General features: G+C 38.7%; 1 protein-coding gene across 1 annotated transcript in view; it reads right to left on the minus strand.

Annotated features, from left to right (window-relative positions):
- Nucleotides 1–21,149, minus strand: part of PAK5 (p21 (RAC1) activated kinase 5) — a 314,636-nt gene that overhangs the window by 163,782 nt on the left and 129,705 nt on the right. Inside the window, exon 2 of the mRNA XM_036824177.1 lies at nucleotides 10,404–10,552. The gene's annotated coding sequence lies outside the window, so the exon portion shown is untranslated. The remainder of the gene's footprint in view (nucleotides 1–10,403; nucleotides 10,553–21,149) is intronic.

The following is a 21,149-nucleotide window of genomic DNA, read 5'->3' on the forward strand; positions in this document are numbered from 1 at the left end:
CCAGCACCCTTCTGCAGAGAATACTTACTGTCTTCGTAAAGGGAGTATCCTCTGGGCTCTCTCAGTCAGTAAGAAATATAGTCAAGTGACAGGTTCTCAGATGGTACCTAAAACCATCTTTGTATCCATTCTAACTTCCCCCTTTGCTAAGCTATCTGACTCTTTATGAAGACAGGGTCAAACTACCATATGATCCTGCAATCCCACTCCTGGGCATATATCCGAAGAAAACCATAATTCAAAAAGATATGTGCACCACAATGTTCACTGCAGCACTATTTACAATAGCCAAGACATGGAAGCAACCTAAATGTCCATCGACAGAGGAATGGATAAAGAAGATGTGGTACATATATATTAATACAATGGAATATTACTCAGCCATAAAAGAAATAATGCCATTTGCAGCAACATGGATGGACCTAGAGATTATCATACTAAGTGAAGTAAGACAGAGAAAGACAAATATCATATGATATCACTTATGTGTGGAATCTAAAAAAATTACACAAATGAACTTATTTACAAACAGAAACAGACTCACAGACTTAGAAATCAAACTTATGGTTACCAAAGGGGAAAGGTTGGGGGGAGGGAGGGAAAAATTAGGAGTTTGGGATTAACATATACATGCTACTATATATAAAATAAATAATCAACAAGGACCTACTGTAGAGCACAGGGAACTCTACTCAATATTCTGTAATAGCCTATATGGAAAAAGAATGAATATACGTATATGTATACCTAAACCACTTTGCTGTATACCTGAAACTAACACAACATTGTAAATCAACTATACTACAATATAAATTAAAAATTAAATTAAAATTTTAAAATAAAATAAAATGTGAGGGGAAAAAAAAGACAGGGTCAAAGAAGTTGTGGACTTTTCTCCTCATTTGCCCTCAGAGCAAACAGCCTTCAAAGAACCATTGTAGAAAGCCATTAGGACCAGCTTCAAGAGACCTTGACAAAAGACTGAATCTTGAGTTAGTGAGTGCCCCTATATCAATAAATCCTCCCTGTTCCAGCTCCATGTGGGTTTCACCCTCCCCAACATACACTCAAAGTTTGCTTTCATGTGGGTTTCCTTGGTTCTGAGAGTGCATATCAGTTAGATACTTCAGTTTTTCAGTGGGTATGCTACTTCTTCCTGTAGAAAGGCTGGTACTTCTCTGTTGAGACTATACTCTAGTTAGCAGCTTGGAGGCAATGAGGAGTGGCAGAGAAAGATCTTAAGAAGAATGAGAATCATCTTAGGAGGCTTCAGGGGATGTCCCTGTATAGCCATTTGGTGGGAAAGGTTGTTCTTCTCCGTCAAGGGAGAATGGACTGCTCCTGTCTTACAAAATGGTCTAGGGAAATTCAGAAGTTCAAGGTTCTCAAGCTCATCCACCCAAATGAACTCATCCCAGGTCTCAGAATCCTCGTCAGGGCCCTGAGTGTGAAATAGGAGACTTTACAAAGCTGTCTATTTAGTCTCCTTTACAGCTCTGCTGACTTAATAGTCAGATCCTGGGTCTGAATTTCATCACAATGGCCAAAGATAAGCCTCCTTGAAAGCTGTCATAGATGCCCTCTGGCTTCAGTATGTGTCTTAAATTGGCAAGTTGGCAATTAACTACCCTCAGCCTAACTTTTTTTTTGGCAGGTAAAAAGTAGTCACCTTATTCCACAATCTGTATAATTATTATCGCATGTTGTAGCTATTAGATATCTCAACACTTGACCACTACCTAAGTCTTATCTCAATTTACTACAGGTGAATGCTTAAATAATCGTGATGCTGCTGTATACCAGGGTTAATTTTCACTCCAATTACTACACAAAAATGTGGTCCCTGTTGCTTTCAGACGGGTTAGTGATCCAATTCCCAAATCCTATCCACAGGGTATCCTTTCTACAACCACTTGTTTTAGTTCAGTTTCCTAGGGACAAGCACTAATACCTTAATCAGAATATGCAATCCCAAGATAGGAGAGAAAGGAGAAAAGAAATGAGGCAGGGAAAGATATGAAGTAAGACAAAGTCCTACGTTACTGTCCTGGCCACCACATTACCATAAACCATGAAGAAACACAGTCAGGAGCTCAGCAAATGCATCTGCTAAGGGACATGGGAAACCTCTAAACATGCTGTACAGGGACATACGCCATGGAATAGGCCACCAGAGAGACACATGGAGAGGGAATTTATCTGCCTTGCTACTTCTCTCTCCCCCAGGAGCAAGCTACTAAGGATATAGTTCAGTGCTTTTCAGCCAGGTACAATTTTGTCCCCCAGGGTGACATTTGACTAGAGATATTTTATGTCTAGAGACATTTTTGTTGTCGTCACAAATGGGAGAACCTATTGGCATCTCATGAGTAGAGACCAAGGATAACTTTAAACATACTACAATGCACAGGACAGTCCCCCACCAACAAGAATTATTCAGCCCAAAACATCATTAATGCTACTGTGACAAACCCTTTTCCAGGTGGTGGTAAAACCAAGAGAATACGCAGAGGTGCCTAAGGTGTGGCTGACAAAACAACCAACAGGAAAAAGATGTGGGAGACATTTCATAGAAGAAATAACACAAATGGAGAGCAAAACATGAAAAGATCTGAAGCTCATTAGTAAACAGGGAACTCAAATCATGGTAGACACAATTTGCCACTCAACTGAGTGGCAAAAATTAAGATCTTGAGAACACCAAGCATGGGGAGATTGGGTCTCCAGGGGAATTCTCATTTACTGCTGTGCTGGTCAGGAGTGTAAATTGCTACCATCTCTTTGGGAAAGAGTTTAGTATCATGTCATAAAGTTGAACACATACATATTTAAGGCGGCCACTCATGCCAATCCTGGTTTTAACGCTGGAAAGCCTGCATCTTAGGAAACTCCACAGTTCCAGGCAAACTGGGATGACGGGTCACCAGTATATCTTACATCCTAGCAACCTATTTCTATGTATGTAACCCTAAACAGCTCTTGCACAAGCACCAGGAGATATATAAAACTGATCATAATATCATTTTCATAACAGCAGAAAATGGAAATAATAGCAGTGTCAATCTACGAGAGAATAAATTGTAACATATTCACACAATGTAATATTTTTTAGCTGTGAAAATGAACTACAGCTACATGTAACAATATGAATGAATCTTAGAAACAACCTTTAGATAAACTGAGCAAATCTGTAGACTATATGACTATGAGACTATTATAAAGCTCAAAAGGAAGCAAAAATATATTTCATAGAGATATATTCATGTTTGGTCTAATTTCTTCTTAAGCAAGAAAATGGTGAATGGTAGACAAATTTAGGATAGTGGTTACCTCTGGAGGGGAGATGAGGAAATGGAATGGGAGGCTCCCTTCTCCCCAAAGAAAAATAAATTAATCAGTTATTACATCCCCAGAGAATGTTCACTGGATTTTGTATCTTTGTTGTCAGCTTTAATGGTGTTATTTATTTCCTTTTTGGCTATGTTATTTTCTGCTTATTTTACCTCTTTTTTAAAAAATCCATCTTTATCTCACTTTTTTAGAAATAGAGAACAATGGATTAACAATAGTATCTGGGAGAGAAGAATGAATGTAATGCATTTCCCAAGCCAATGAGGGTGGGTGGGCATTTTGGCTCCGGACTCTCCATTCATGGGTCTTGCCAGCATGTATTTCTGCAGTCAAGTTCCCATTCTGCCTCCAAGGAGCTGGGGATGCTAATGTCAGCCTGTTAAGCCTCACTTAGAATTGGCTGCACCTGGTCACTTGGGCGAGCACTACACTTAAAACTACACTTAAAACACAGGTCCAGGGCTTCCCTGGTGGCGCAGTGGTTGAGAATCTGCCTGCCAATGCAGGGGACAGGGGTTCGAGCCCTGGTCTGGGAAGATCCCACACGCCGCAGAGCAGCTAGGCCCATGAGCCACAATTACTGAGCCTGCGCGTCTGGAGCCTGTGCTCCGCGACAGCGAGAGGCCCGCGCACCACGATGAAGAGTGGCCCCCGCTTGCCATAACTAGAGAAAGCTCTCGCACAGAAACGAAGACCCAACGCAGCCATAAATTAAATAAATAAAAATTAAAAAAAATTTATCTTTTAAAAAAACAAAAAACAAAACAAACAAAAAAAAACCCCACAGGTCCAGGAGAACAATAAAAGCTTAGGGAAAACTGCAGAATCGGGCTGCTGTTTAATTTATACCATTTAGTCTCAGAGTGAAGAAATCCATGAACTGAAAATTACCATTTCACACACACACATCCCAGCGAAACACACATGCACAGATTTCTCTGTAAATACGTTCCTAACCTGCCCCAGAAACTTGACCCTGGGAGAGTCTAGAGCCTTGGAATTTCAGTTTGGGACCATAATCCAAAAATCCTTTATTAGTTTCCACTAAAACTCACTCATTTTGCTTAGGAAGAAGATGCTTACAGAAGGTGCATCACAGGAGGAGATTCTATCACCTAATCTGCATCACTGCATTACCTCCCTGAAGCCACAAACACAGTTTTACACTGAAATTTTCTTACATTCAGGCCCACTCTGAACCTCACCTTTTTCTCCAATCACCAATCAAAGTATTTCCTTCCTTTATTCCTTCCTCCCTCCCTCTCTCTCTTTGAAATAAATACAAATCCTATTATTCTGCCTGCAAGTTAACTTTCGTCTTCCTGAATTCTGGTACATTTTAAGTATTTCTAGTCTTTAATCTTGCTCCCTTCTGTGTGCAATTCTTCGCCCTTCTCTTGCCCTCACCCTTGTACGCCTTCACTTCCAAATTACCTGACAGCATCATGGGATATCTTTTTTTGTGCCTTTAAGCACATACTACAATCCTTGTCTTAAATTTGCTTCCTTCTTTATTTTGGCTGAGGAACACCTACTCACCTTGTATGTTTCAATCTAGATGTTTCTGCTCTTGGTAAATTGCAATCTCCCTTCCTGTATGTGACTTTGAAGCTCTTCTCACCAAGAGGTCGGATCTATTTCCACACCCCTTAAATTTGTGCTGGCTTTGTGATTTGCTTTGGTCTATATAATGAGGCAGAAGTTCTTGAGCCTAGGCCTCAAGAAACCTTGCACACTTTCATTCATTCTCTTAAACCTTCCTCAGCCCACATGACTGAGCCTGGGCTAGCCTGCTGGAGAGCTGAGTTACCCCAGCTACTTCCAATCAATTACCAGAAATGCGAGTGAAGCCATCTCAGACTATCCAACCCCTAGCCAACCAGTTAGCTAATTGCAGACAAGTGAGCAAATCTAGCTGAGATCAGCCAAACCTAGCCCAGATCAGAAGTCCTCAAGTCAACCATAGACTTGTGAGCAATAATACTGCTTATCGTCTTAAGCTACTAAGTTATGGAGTTATTTGTTATGTGGCAACATCGTATATTCTTTCTTGATCCTATTTAATAGCTGCAACATACTTCCATCAAAGCCCCTTATATCACTACATAGTTTCTTGTGTTTCTCTTCCACAAATGTTCCAGCTCTTTGAAAACAGGAGCAATTTTTATTCTGTATCCCCAAACCTAATAGCACCTGCCAACTTTTCAATAAATGGGTGTCAGAAAAACACCAATGATTAATTAATTAATTAAGGATTATAATGATGGTCAAGGGATTGTTTTGGAGGCAGACAAACCAGAATTTGAATCCCAACTCTGTTTCCTATATGTGTTACTCCAGAGATTTTGGTTAACCTCACTCAACTTTATCTGCCCATGTATAAACTGAAGGCTAGAATAATGTATATGCTGCAGGACTGTGGTGATAAGATATATATTCCCTCTGCCCCCAACCTGGCACAGAGTGAGTGTTCAACAAATAATTAAATGATAAAATGTTCATAAAGCATTTACTATATAGTACATGGCTTAGAGTTACTCAGCAAATATGATTAATTAATATGATCTATGGTCTGTTAATAGGATCATGATCATCATCACTGTTGTCACGTCTTGCAGGAGAAACTGTAGATGCTCCATCCATAACCCCTTGGCATCATCATTTCTATGCATGCTGATCTGATGGTGGCTTCCAATGGAAACACCTGGAACTCTTTGCCTGAGGGCTTCCTTGGTCCACATACATTGCAGGCCACAAATGCCAGGGAGTTAACACCCCTCACTCCCACCCAGAGGAGCAGCCCTCAACCACGGCAGATGCAAGAAGGTGGCTACGTATCCCAATTTTCTTGCCCTTGGTTAGGATAAATCCAAGGTATGTTCTATACTGTATCCCAGAATTGCCTAGTGAGATTGTGTGCCTTGGTAACAGCAGTGATAAAGCACCTTTTCTTTCTTCTCTTCCCCATCTCACATCACTACTCCCCTACAAAGGTATACTAGCATCACCCCTGAATACACACCAGTATCCAAATTTAGAATCACCATCTGATTCTATGGAAATCAACTTAAAACAATATTACTCTTAGTTTTATTTTACCCTTATTGCTTCAGAATCTAACCACTTCTTCCAGGAATTCTGACTTCCAATTGAAAGCCTAGCCTTTTAATGATCTCTCCAGCTAATCAAAGAGTTGTATCCAGCCCAGTGATGACAAAACCAAGCACAGAATTTGGTGTGCCGTCTTTAGTCTTCTTGGATGTTTTCATCATGGCTCAATTCTCTGAGTATATGAGGACAGAGTTAACTTGTAGTTAATCTTGGGTAACTCTGTGCTCATCTTGAAGGGCACCTGAAACCATGGTATTGATTCTTGGCCAAGACAGAGGTGAAATGCATTAGCTAGTGATTTATAATGTGTTGTTAAAAGTCAAAACCCGCCCCAGGCATCCTGTACCAGCTTGTCTATACTGTTTCTTGAAACTGTACAGATTGATGGTTTGCACCTGTTTACCTGTTTGCAAAGTCTGCTTTTGGCTACCTGAGTTGTGGAATATAAAATACCCCTCAGTGAGTTTGAGCCTTGGCTCCTCTGAGACACATGTATCTTGGTGGTTCATGATCAGAAGACAAAGTACACCCTGTATGATGGAGTGGGGGCTGTACCTGGAAGTCTCAGTCCTCTCAGATGTTTGCTGAGCTTGCTTTCTCCTGCTGGACCCTATTCTTTGCCTTTATGTGTATACTTTGTGGCATCTCAAGAGGCTTTACAATTATCTGACACTATATAACTGCTGACTGAGGCTCTTTTCTGACAACTAAAGCCTTTTGATAGGGGTTTGGAGTGAAGGAAGGAAGGGTCTACAGCACACAAATATAGAACCGTTTCCGAAAGTTATGATTCTTGGAAAGCTGGGCTCAGTACTTTGCTGAGCTCTTAAAGTGCTGTTTGGCTGGGTTTCCATTTCATGAAAACCCTTCCAAACACAGACGCGAGGTCGGTCCATGCTCCAACAGTGGTTGTGGGTTTGAAATCTTGGACCCACCTGCCAAGGTAACCGCATAATTCATTTTCCTCCCACCAACCCCCTGTGAGCTTTGCTCAATGGTCACACACTCCAACACATGAAGCCCCATCTGCGGGGAGCATTAGTTTCTCTGGCAAACATTGCTTGAATCCACATATTCCTATCTTTTTTTTTAATTGAAGTATAGTTGATTTACAATGTTTCACATGTACAGCAAAATGATTCAGTTATACATACATGCATATATGTGTGTGTATATTATATATATATTCTTTTTCAGATTATTTTCCATTATAGGTTATTACAAGATATTGAATATAGTTGCCTGTGTTATACAGTAGGTCCTTGTTGTTTATCTGTTTTATATATAGTAGTATGTATGTGTTAATCCCAAACTCCTAATTTATCCCTCTCCCCCTCCTTCCCCCTTTGGTAACCATAAGTTTGCTTTCTGTCTGTGAGTCTGTTTCTATTTTGTAAATAAGTTCACTTCTATTATTTTTTTAGATTCCATATATAAGTGATATCATATGATATTTGCCTTTCTCTGTCTGACTTACTTCACTTAGTGTGATAATCTCTAGGTCCATCCATGTTGCTGCAAATGGAATTATTTCTTTCTTTTATGGTTGAGTAATATCCATTGTATATATATCTTCTTTACCCATTAATCTGTCGATGGACATTTAGGTTGCTTCCATGTCTTGGCTATTGTAAATAGTACTGCAATGAACATTGGGTTGCATGTATCTTTTTGAATTATGGTTTTCTCTGGATATATGCCCAGGAGTGGAATTTCAGGGTCATATGATAGTTCTATTTTTAGTTTTTTAAGGAACCTCCATATTGTTTTCCATAGTGGCTGTATTAATTTACATTCCTGCCAGCAGTGTAAGAGGGTTCCCTTTTCTCCACACCCTCTCCAGCATTTACTATTTGTAGACTTTTTGATGATGGCCATTCTGACTGGTATGAGGTGGTACCTTATTGTTTTTGATTTGCATTTCTCTAATAATTAACGATGTTGAGCATATTTTCATGTGCCTGTTGGCCATCTGTATGTCTTCTTCGGAGAAATGTCTGTTTAGGTCTTCTGCCCATTTTTTGGATTGGGTTGTTTGTTCTTTTGATATTGAACTGTAGGAGCTGTTTGTATATTTTGGAAATTAATCCCTTACATATTCTTGTCTTTTTTTTTTTTTTTTTTTAAAGCTTACCAGGTTCAGATTATTGCTAATCATTCCTAGCAGTTCTTACTTTATTTATTTATTTATTTATTTATGGCTGTGTTGGGTCTTCGTTTCTGTGCGAGGGCTTTCTCTAGTTGCGGCAAGTGGGGGCCACTCTTCATCGCGGTGCATGGGCCTCTCACTATCGTGGCCTCTCTTGTTGCAGAGCACAGGCTCCAGACGCGCAGGCTCAGCAATTGTGGCTCACGGGCCTAGTCGCTCTGCGGCATGTGGGATCTTCCCAGACCAGGGCTCAAACCCATGTCCCCTGCGCCGGCAGGCAGATTCTCAACCACTGCGCCACCAGGGAAGCCCACATATTCTTGTCTTTTTAAAGCACCAATTTTAAGTAGTATTTTCATTTTTCCTTTAATGTTCCACCTAGGAATAATCCAGTATGAAAGTTTTAGTCTTCAAGTTATGCTTGACTAACCTAAGCTACTAGTCCTTTAAAAACTCATTTCTCATCCAGAAGGGTACCCTTCACATGAGCTACCTCTCTGTTGCTCATGTAACACTGTTCTCAGAAGTCAGGAACCATGTAGCAAGGAAGAGAGTTGTTGCAAAAACGTCTGGGAGGCTCAAGTCTCAAAGTGTTGCAAGATAACCTGCCTTGATCATGAGATTTCAGGGCAGAATTTTATGTCTTTTCACAGTGTGACATCAACCCCCTCTCAGTTTCAGAAGCCACCAATATATACATCATAAGTTGTTCTTTGAAACAGCAAAAAAATTACCAGTTGACTACGGTACATTAAAACACAAATGAGAGCATACCTTACATATGACAATTAGAATTATGTTTGGGGATTCATAAAGAGCATTGATGATTATCTAGTTTCATCTGGTTGAAGGAGATCCAAAATCTATTTTAAATCCATCTATCCCCCATGCCAGGTCCCTAAGCCAACTCATCATCATCTCTCGCCTAGGTGATGGCACCCTGTTTTCCACTATTACTGAGCCCCCTACCCCTTAGCTAAATAAAGCAGGATGTCCTTTTAAAAATATAATATAAATTCACTTCTCTAATATCTCTCCAATGGCTTCTACCTTCATTGGAGTACAATCAAGATACTTTTCCATGTCTAAAGTCTGTCCAACTTCTTCTCTACATCATGCTTCTCCAAATACCCTCTCAAAGCAATAAAGGCCTCCTTTCCAACCGAGCCTTGAACATATCTGTCTGGATCCTGGTTCACAGCATATGCAAGGTCCTATCTTCAAACTTTTACCATGCTGGCTCTTTTCCATCATTCAACTCAAAATTCTCTGAGTGGTCTTCTCTGATACTCAAACAGAAGTAGCCCTTTATTCATTCTCTACCTCATTAACCTGTTTATCATGTTTATAAACATTATAAATGGCTGCCAGTTTCCTTTGCACTGATTTACAATCATCCCTTGGTATCTGGGGGTGATTAGTTCCAGGACCCCTGTGGATACCAAAATCCGTGGATGCTCAAGTCCCTTATATAAAACGGCACAGTAAAGTTGGCCCTCTGTATCTTGGGTTCCCCATCCAAGGATTCAATGAGGATGCAGAACCCGAGAATACAGAGGGCCGACTCTACTTATTTACCTCCTCCCACTAGAATGTCAGCTCCTTCAAAGCCATACCCCTGCCTTTTTTGTTCACTATTGTATCCCTAATTGCCTAGAACAATGTGCAAGCATGTAGAAATCACCCAATAAGTATATGTTGAATAAAAAGGTACTTTTTTGTCTTCTCACCATTGTATCAGTTAAAATAAAAATTTAAAGGGAAAAAACCGTAACGTAATTTATTCCCCAACCTTTTTTATGATGGCTGTGGATGAATCAGACTCCAGAGGAGTGTGGCTATTTCTGGTCTGTAACTTTTCGTTGGCGTTCTTCACTGTTCTTCATTTTTCCTCAGTGTTCATTTTGGCAAGAGGTGGAAGCATTTCGCCACAGTGTATTTCTGCAACAACATGATACCAACATGAGTCAGAACCCCACCAACTTATGCTCTGTTTAAAAATAAACATAAAACCTCATTTACTTCACGTCTCTCCATGCTGTACGTCTTTTCTTTACTGTTTCAACCCTTTTCTCGGACATGCAGCTATTGATCTGCATGCTATTACCTGGACACCTCCAGGCAATGTCAAGTTCCCCTTAGCACTGCCTGCATCTGTCACAGCACTTTCTCTACTCATTCCACTGTAAGTCCATCTCTCCCATCGATGGTGAGCCCTCTGGGGACAGGAACTGTGCCTATGGCCTGTGAATCTCTAGGGCCTCATCCACTAACTAGTTATTAAACAGGTTTAATACAGTTGATTCTCATTATTTGTAGTAGTTATGTTCTATATAGTTGCCACCAACACTAAATTAGTGATGTTGAACCATTGTTCCAAGAGGAAATACAGGATTAGGTTTCTGCTAGTTTCTGGCCCCAATACTTGCACCAATCAACCAATACACAACCTTATTGTATGGTTCTATGTGTGTTTCCATTTAAAGACACCTCATTTAATATACATTGTTCATTTGTTAACATTCAACCCACAGCCAAGAGCACTGTAACTCATGCCTGAACGAAGCTTACCCAAGACATATTTTCTCCGTAAGGTATATCACAGCCTTCTTACACTTAAGAACACTAGGCAGTACTTCAGTACTATGCTGGGGAGCCATTTCCAAAAGCAAAATCACCAACAAAAAGCACAGAAATACAAAAAGCATAAGAAGGTGAGCTTGCAAATACAAAATCCATGAATAAGGAGGACAGACTCAATACACATTGCTGAATCATATGCACTGCCATTTAAATGAGTAAAAAATAAATACTACAGACAGGGTAGAAAGGGACTAATACAGATTTCATATGCTTCATGAAAGATCCAGGAAATGAAAGCAGTTATTCTCTCCTATCCTTTGAAAAGGACAAATTCCAGAGCCTAGTTCTTTTCTTCTGCCCAACATTAGTCACTGTTCATCCCATGTTCAGACAAGTCCAAAGAAAATTTCCTTGAAGATAATTATAGATTAGTAGTCTACCTTATCCATGATGGCACAACCCAAACTTCTCCCAGAAGATGGTTCCATTTTTCTCCTGGGATTATAAGAAGAAATACCTGCTTTTATTTCATTATACTCATCAGTTAACTGTAAGTACACAATGTACACACTGTAGAGACTTATATTTTCTGAAAAATGCCAGTACTCTGTGACATAAACAACGAAGGTATCATACGTTAAGTATCTACTTTCTAATGTGCTTGAAAGACTTTTAAGACTTCCTTAGGAGGAGAGGAACCAAGATGTCGGAGTAGAAGGACGTGCTCTCACTCCCTCTTGCGAGAACACCAGAATCACAACTAATTGCTGAACAATCATAGACAGGAAGACACTGGAACTCACCAAAAAAGATACCCCACATCCAAAGACAAAGGAGAAGCCACAATGAGATGGTAGGAGGGGTGCAATCACAGTAAAATCAAATCCCATAACTGGTGGGTGGGTGACTCACAGACTGCCGAACACTTATACCACAGAAGTCTACCCACCGGAGTGAAGGTTCTGAGCCCCATGTCAGGCTTCTCAACCTGGGGGTCCGGCAATGGGAGGAGGAATTCCTAGAGAATCAGACCTTGAAGCCTAGTGGGAATTGATTGCAGGACTTCGACAGGACTGGGGGAAACAGAGACTCCACTCTTGGAGGGCACACACAAAGTAGTGTGCATATCGGGACCCAGGGGAAGGAGCAGTGATCCCAGGGGAGACTGAACCAGACCTATCTGCTAGTGTTGAAGGGTCTCCTGCAGAGGCGGGGGAGGGGGGGCTGTGGCTCACCGGGCGGACAAGGACACTGGCAGCAGAAGTTCTAGGAAGTACTCCTTGGCGTGAGCCCTCCCAGAGTCTGTCATTACCCCACCAAAGAACCCAGGTAGGCTCCAGTGTTGGGTTGCCTGAGGCCAAACAACCAACAGGGAGGGAACCAAGCCCCACCCATCAACAGTCAAGTGGATTAAAGTTTTACTGAGCTCCGCCCACCAAAGCAACAGTCAGCTCTACCCAGCACTAGTCCCTACCATCAAGCCTCTTAGATAGCCTCATCCACCAGAGGGCAGAGAGCAGAAGCAAAAAGAACTACAATCCTGCAGCCTGTGGAACAAAAACCACATTCACAGAAAGATAGACAAGATGAAAAGGCAGAGGGCAATGTACCAGATGAAGGAACAAGATAAAACCCCAGAAAAACAACTGAATGAAGTGGAGATAGGCAACTTTCCAGAAAAAGAATTCAGAATAATGATAGTGAAGATGATCCAGGACCTAGGAATAAGAATGGAGGCAAAGATCGTGAAGATGCAAGAAATGTTTAAAAAAGAACTAGAAGAATTAAACAACAAACAAACAGAGATGAACAATACAACAACTGAAATGAAAACTACACTAAAAGGAATCAATAGCAGAATAACTGAGGCAGAAGAACGGATAAATGACCTGGAAGACAGAATGGTGGAATTCACTGCTGCAGAACAGAATAAAGAGAAAGAAAGAAAATAAATGAAGACAGCTTAAGAGACCTCTGGGACAATATTAAATGCAACAACATTCACATTATAGGGGTCCCAGAAGGAGAAGAGAGAGAGAAAGGACCAGAGAAAATATTTGAAGAGATCATACTCGAAAATTTCCTGAACATGGGAAAGGAAATAGCCACCCAAGTCCAGGAAGCGCAGAGAGTCCCATACAGGATAAAGCCAAGGAGAAACACGCCGAGACACATAGTAATCAAATTGGCAAAAATTAAAGACAAAGAAAAATTATTGAAAGCAGCAAGGGAAAAATGACAAATAACATACACGGGAACTCCCATACGGTTAAAAGCTGATTTCTCAGAAGAAAATCTACAATCCAGAAGGAAGTGGCATGATATACTTAAAGTGATGAAAGGGAAGAACCTACAACCAAGATTACTCTACCCAGAAAGGATCTCATTCAGATTTGATGGAGAAAATAAAGCTTTACAGACAAGCAAAAGCTAAGAGAATTCAGCACCACCAAACCAGCTCTACAACAAATGCTAAAGGAACTTCTCTAAGTGGGAGACACAAGAGAAGAAAAGGACCTACAAAAACAAACCCAAAACAATTAAGAAAATGGTCATAGGAACATACATATTGATAATTAACTTAAACGTGAATGGATTAAATGCTCCAACCAAAGGACACAGGCTTGCTGAATGGATACAAAAACAAGACCCATATATATGCTGTCTATAAGAGACCCACTACAGACCTAGGGACACACAGAGACTGAAAGTGAGGGGATGGAAAAAGATATTCCATGCAAATGGAAATCAAAAGAATGCTGGAGTAGCTGTACTCATATCAGATAAAATTGACTTTAAAATAAAGAATGTTACAAGAGACAAGGAAGGACACTACATAATGATCAAGGGATCAATCCAAGAAGAAGATATAACAATTATAAATATATATGCACCCAACATAGGAGCACCTCAATACATAAGGCAACTGCTAACAGCTATAAAAGAGGAAATCGACAGTAACACAATAATAATGAGGGACTTTAACATCTCACTTACACCAATGGACAGATCATCCAAAATGAAAATAAATAAAGACACAGAAGCTTTAAAGGACACAATAGAACAGATAGATTTAATTGATATTTATAGGACATTCCATCCAAAAACAGCAGATTACACTTTCTTCTCAAGTGCGCATGGAACATTATCCAGAATAAATCAAATCCTGGGTCACAAATCAAGCCTCAGTAAATTTAAGAAAATTGAAATCATATCAAGCATCTTTTCTGACCACAGCGCTATGAGATTAGAAATGAATTACAGGGGAAAAAAACGTAAAAACACAAACACATGGAGGCTAAACAATACGTTACTAAATAACCAAGAGATCACTGAAGAAATCAAAGAAGAAATCAAGAAATACCTAGAGACAAATGACAATGAAAACACGATGATCCAAAACCTATGGGATGCAGCAAAAGCAGTTCTAAGAGGGAAGTTTATAGCTATAAAAGCCTACCTGAAGAAACAAGAAAAATCTCAAGTAAACAATCTAACCTTACACCTAAAGGAACTAGAGAAAGAAGAACAAACAAATTCCAAAGTTAGCAGAAGGAAAGAAATCATAAAGATCAGTGTAGAAATAAATGAAATAGAAACAAAGAAAACAATAGCAAAGATCAATAAAACTAAAAGCTGGTTCTTTTAGAAGATAAACAAAATTGATAAACCATTAGCCAGACTCATCAAGAAAAAGAGGGAGACGACTCAAATGAATAAAATCAGAAATGAAAAAGGAGAAGTTACAACAGACACCACAGAAATACAAAGCATCTTAAGAGACTACTACATGCAACTCTATGCCAATAAAATGGACAACCTGGAAGAAATGGACAAATTCTTAGAAAGGTATAACCTTCCAAGACTAAACCAGGAAGAAATAAAAAATATGAACAGAACAATCACAAGTAATGAAATTGAAACTGTGATTAAAAATCTTCCAACAAACAAAAGTCCAGGACCAGATGGCTTCACAGGTGAATTCCATCAAACATTTAGAGAAGAGCTAACACCATCATTCTCAAACTCTTCCAAAAAATTGTGGAGGAAGGAACACTCCCAAACTCATTCTATGAGGCCACCATCACCCAGAAAACAAAACAGACAAAGATAGCACAAAAAAAGAAAATTACAAACCAATATCACTGATGAATATAGATGCAAAAATCCTCAAAAAAATACTAGCAAACGGAATCCAACACATTAAAAGGATCATACACCATGATCAAGTGGGATTTATCCCAGGGATGCAAGGATTCTTCAATATATGCAAATCAATCCATGTGATAAACCATATTAACAAACTGAAACATAAAAACCATATGATCATCTCAATAGATGCAGAAAAAGCTTTGGACAAAATTCAACACCCATTTATGATAAAAACTCTCCAGAAAGTGGGAATAGAGGGAACCTACCTCAACATAGTAAAGGCCATATACGACAAACCCACAGCAAACATCATTCTCAATGGTGAAAAACTAAAAGCATTTTCTCTAAGACCAGGAACAAAACAAGGATGTCCACTCTCACCATTATTATTCAACATAGTTTTTGAAGTCCTAGCCATGGCAATCAGAGAAGAAAAAGAAATAAAAGGAATACAAATTGGAAAAGAAGAAGTAAAACTGTCACTGTCTGCTGATGACATGGTACTATACATAGAGCATCCTAAAAATGCCTCCAGAAAACTACTAGAGCTAATCAATGAATTTGGTAAAGTTGCAGGATACAAAACTAATGCACAGAAATCTCCTGCATTCCTATACCCTAATGATGAAAAATCTGAAAGAGAAATTATGGAAACACTCCCATTTGCAACAAAAAGAATAAAATACGTAGGAATAAACCTACCTAGGGAGACAAAAGACCTGTATGTAGAAAACTATAAGACATTGATGAAAGAAAATAAAGATGATACCAACAGATGGAGAGATATACCATGTTCTTGGATTGGAAGAATCAATATTGTGAAAATGAGTATACTGCCCAAAGCAATCTACAGATGCAATGCAATCCCTATCAAATTACCAATGGCATTTTTTACGGAACTAGAACAAATCATCTTAAAATTTGTATGGAGACACAAAAGACCCCGAATAGCCAAAGCAGTCTTGAGGGAAAAAAACGTAGCTGGAGGAATCAGACTCCCTGACTTCAGACTATACTACAAAGCTACAGTAATCAAGACAATATGGTACTGGCACAAAAACAGAAACATAGATCAATGGAACAAGATAGAAAAGCCAGAGATAAACCCATGCACCTATGGTCAACTAATGTATGACAAAAGAGGTAAGGATATACAATGGAAAAAAGACAGTCTCTTCAATAAGTGGTGCTGGGAAAAATGGACAGCTACATGTAAAAGAATGAAATTAGAACACTCCCTAACACCATACAGAAAAATAAACTCAAAATGGATTAGAGACCTAAATGTAAGACCAGACACTATAAAACTCTTAGAGGAAAACATAGGAAGAACACTCTTTGACATAAATCACAGCAAGATCTTTTTTGATCCACCTCCTAGAGTAATGGAAATAAAAACAAAAATAAACAAATGGGAACTAATTAAACTTCAAAGCTTTTGCGCAGCAAAGGAAACCATAAACAAGACGAAAAGACAACCCTCAGAATGGGAGAAAATATTTGCAAACGAATCAACGGACAAAGGATTAATCTCCAATATATATAAACAGCTCATGCAGCTCAATATTAAAGAAACAAACAACCCAATCCAAAAATCGGCAGAAGACCTAAATAGACATTTCTCCAAAGAAGACATATAGATGGCCAAGAAGCACATGAAAAGCTGCTCAACATCACTAATTATTAGAGAAATGCAAATCAAAACTACAATGAGGTATCATCTCAGACCAGTTAGGATGGGCATCATCAGAAAATCTACAAACAAATGCTGGAGAGGGTGTGGAGAAAAGGGAATCCTCTTGCACTGTTGGTGGGAATGTAAATTGATACAGCCACTATGGAGAACAGTATGGAGGTTCCTTGAAAAACTAAAAATAGAATTACCATATGACCCAGCAATCCCACTACTGGGCATATACTCAGAGAAAACCACAATTCAAAAAGACACATGCACCCCAATGTTCATTGCAGCACTATTTACAATAGCCAGGTCATGGAAGCAACCTAAATGTCCATCGACAGACGACTGGATAAAGAAGATGTGGTACATATATACAATGGAATATAACTCAACCATAAAAAGGAACAAAATTGAGTCATTTGTTGAGATGTGTATGGACCTAGGGACTGTCATACAGAGTGAAGTAAGTTAGAAAGAGAAAAACAAATATCGTATATTAACGCATGTATGTGGAACCTAGAAAAATGGTACAGATGAACTGGTTTGCAGGGCAGAAGTTGAGACACAGATGTAGAGAACGAACGTATGGACACCAAGGGGGAAAACCGTGGTGGGGTGGGGATGGTGGTGTGCTGAATTGGGCGATTGGGATTGACATGTATACACTGATGTGTATAAAATTGATGACTAATAAGAACCTGCAGTATAAAAAAACAAACCAAAAAAAAAAAACAACAACTAATATTGAACTTTCTTTGGGTTATTTGTATGGAAATATGTTACTATAAATGTTTCAGGCATTACATGAAATTTCTAAGAATCTTATATGCTCTGGTATAATGTTATAAGTCATAATTCTAGTTATTACTTTAAAATGTATATCTTAGAAATAACTAAATTTCCTTGTCAATTGCATTATTATGAACTTCCATCAAATCTTTAACCGTGGTCATTTTTAAGTCTTTTGTCATTTACAGACAGTCCTGGGTGTACTCTGATGCTTTTGCAAAAATGTTCCTATAAAAGGGTTTCATCTTCAAGGAATTCATGGAAAAGACTCTGACAAGTACAGGTTTCTGGTAACTAACTATACTGCTGAACTGAATGAATAAGCATTTTCAGAACTGTAATGGAAAACTGATGAATTCATAAAAGTACTAACAAAAGGTCAAGATGAAAAAAAAAATTAATTACATGGGACTGAGTGAACTGATGAGGATGATTATAATTTTTGTGACTTTCTGTTTGAATAAAAAAAAAAATCCCACAATGACTCAGAGGCAAAAAATATACAAACCAATTTTCACTGCAAAGTAAAGGAGCTGTTACAGTGGAGGATTACTGGACTGAATGTCAATATTATGACATACTATGAATGTGTTTCGTGTTTGGTAATTGCAATCATTGTTGCTTTTGTTGTGGTCATCCATTTACAATGCTTGGTGTCAGTTTATTTATCTCTTGTAAAAATAAAATACAGTGTGTGTGTGTGTGTGTGTGTGTGTGTGTGGGAAAAAAAAAGACTTCCTTAGGAATACAGATTTATGTTTTAAAGCTGCTACAAAATTTTTCCAATTAAGTTTACTTCTCAAAATTTTAAACTGTTTAAAGTTAACCTTGATTTAGTTGTAGTTCATGGAAAGTAATTTGTTGGTAAAATCACCTCTGCAAAAGCACACCCTATGTTTTAAACTACCATTGTTGGGATCAGTAGGATTTGCAGAAGGCAATGTTTTGCGTACGTAACACGAAATAGGATGATTCTGAAAGCTCACTTCTTATGTGTTCAAAATCATCTAAAATGGACTTCCCTGGTGGCACAGCGGTTAAGAATCCACCTGCTAATGTAGGGTACACGGGTTCGATCTCTAGTCCAGGAAGATCCCACATGCCGCAGAGCAAGCCCATGCGCCACAACTACTGAAGCCCACGCGCCCTAGAGCCTGCTAGGGCCACCACTACTGAGCTCATGCACTGGAACTACTGAAGCCCTGTGCTCTCTAGGGCCCACGTGCTGCAACTACTGAGCCTGCATGCTGCAACTATTGAAGCCTGCACGTCTAGAGCCCGTGCTCCGCCAACAAGAGAAGCCACCGCAATGAGAAGGCTGTGCACCGCAACGAAGAGTAGTGTCCGCTCGCCGCAACTAGAGAAGCCCGCACGCAGCAACGAAGACCCAACACAGCCAAAAAATAAAAGTTTTTAAGAAGTCAGCTAAAATATAAGTAGACACAATTTCCTTTTAAAGTCTTGTGAGATTCTCTTCATATATTTCAGAGTATCAGAAGATAAGTCACCTTGTCAGGAAATGCGATTTCAAGACTGATAAAACCATATGGGTCGACTGCATAACAATAAGACAACTCAACATATTTTACAAAAGTAATACCTTGATGCAGAAAAATAAAATGAATGAAATGCATCTTACTTTATACTTTATTAGTACCATTATATTACATTTTCCATATAATTAACCAATATTTGCTTTGAGTTTATTTTGTAAAATTTAGCATTACTTTTCATTTTCTATTTATTCTGCAAAACACTAAGAAAAACAGATGTCATTAACTTACTTTAATATGTGCCTAGATCATCACTAAAACTCTCTAATTTCTTTCTCTTTAAACAACCCACTAAGAAACCTTTATTTATATGTCTTTGATAAAGCCATATCGCCACTATTGACCTAAAAAAAGCAATCTGAATGTTCAGGTAACAGCTATCCGATTCTGAACCTGATGATAATGTGCATCTTAATATGAGGTACAGATGTAAATTAAATTTCATATTTCCATTTTTAACCTTCAAGAGGAAGGGGTTGGCTTTGAAATTGACAGCCATGGTTCCACCTTGTACTAACTGTATGATTTGGGCCAATTCACTATTCCCCAAATTTATTTACTCATCTGAAAAGTGAAGATGGACACTATTTTCTGTAACCTAGAGTGGTCCTCACGATAAAGTGGAAATGGCCTGTGTAAAGTACCTGGCCAACAGTGAATGGTAAAAAAATGTTAGTTCTTGTTTTTATTAAGTACAAAACCAACACAAGCAGCACTGTAGACAACTGAATTTAGCTCTTAAAGCCAAAATATACTGACCTGTCACCTGTGGGTAATTTGAAAAAAAAAGTTATAGTTCACCCACATTTTGGCTTACCATCAAAACAAGAATGTCTATGGCTGTGATATGTATGTGTGTTATAACATATAACTCAAAATCTCGAAGAGTCTATTTTATGTAAAACAGAACAAAAATTGACCATCAGCTATATTAGAACAAACAGTTCTTTTTCTGCACATTTTTTTCTCCTCTCATTCAAAGATGAAAGTACTCATGCCGATGCATTTTAAGGTGGTTTAGACCAGGATGAAATGGGTCCCAGCAGCCCTATAACCTTAGAATGTTTGTTGCATCATTCACCCTTTCATCCACTTCTCCTACTAACAAGAAATGCAAATTCGTGAATGGTAGGTTTAATATGTGGTCTGTGTTATTATGTTAGCAAAACAGGACTTTTTTTTTCTCTATGAGAATAGGCTATGACTTTGGCCTCAATATTGAGTTCTGGCCAAAGGAACTCCAATAGGTTATGAAATCATGAAAGCTGCTAAATCCCATCAGGCTAAATCTTCCAACAATTCCAAGGCATTGAGGTAAGAGTAGGAAAAAAATGGACTGTATGGAGAAAACCTAAGGCACAATTTTTTAACCTGTTTTTTTAAAACTAGAATAGAACCTTTCCACAAGGAACTAATATGGATCATCCTTCTTGAAAAATATTGTCTTTACCACTGTGCCATTTTTAAAGTTTTTCTTTGTGTATACTTTTAAAATTTCAGTTTTATTTTATTTTTTAATTGAAGTATAGTTGATTTGCAATGTTGTGTTAGTTTCAGGTGTGCAGCAAAGTGATTCAATTATATATATATATATAATTTTTCAGATTTGTTTCCCTTATAGGTTATTACAAAATAATGAATATAGTTCTCTGTGCTATACAGTAGGTCCTTGTTGGTTGTCTATTTTATATATAGGAGTGTGTACATGTTAATCCCAAACTCCTAATTGATCCCTGCCCTCTTTGTATATACTTTAGAATGGAGATAATTCTATACTTTC

Source organism: Balaenoptera musculus, chromosome 15, assembly GCF_009873245.2.
Source record: "Balaenoptera musculus isolate JJ_BM4_2016_0621 chromosome 15, mBalMus1.pri.v3, whole genome shotgun sequence".
Taxonomy (NCBI): Eukaryota; Metazoa; Chordata; class Mammalia; order Artiodactyla; family Balaenopteridae; genus Balaenoptera; species Balaenoptera musculus.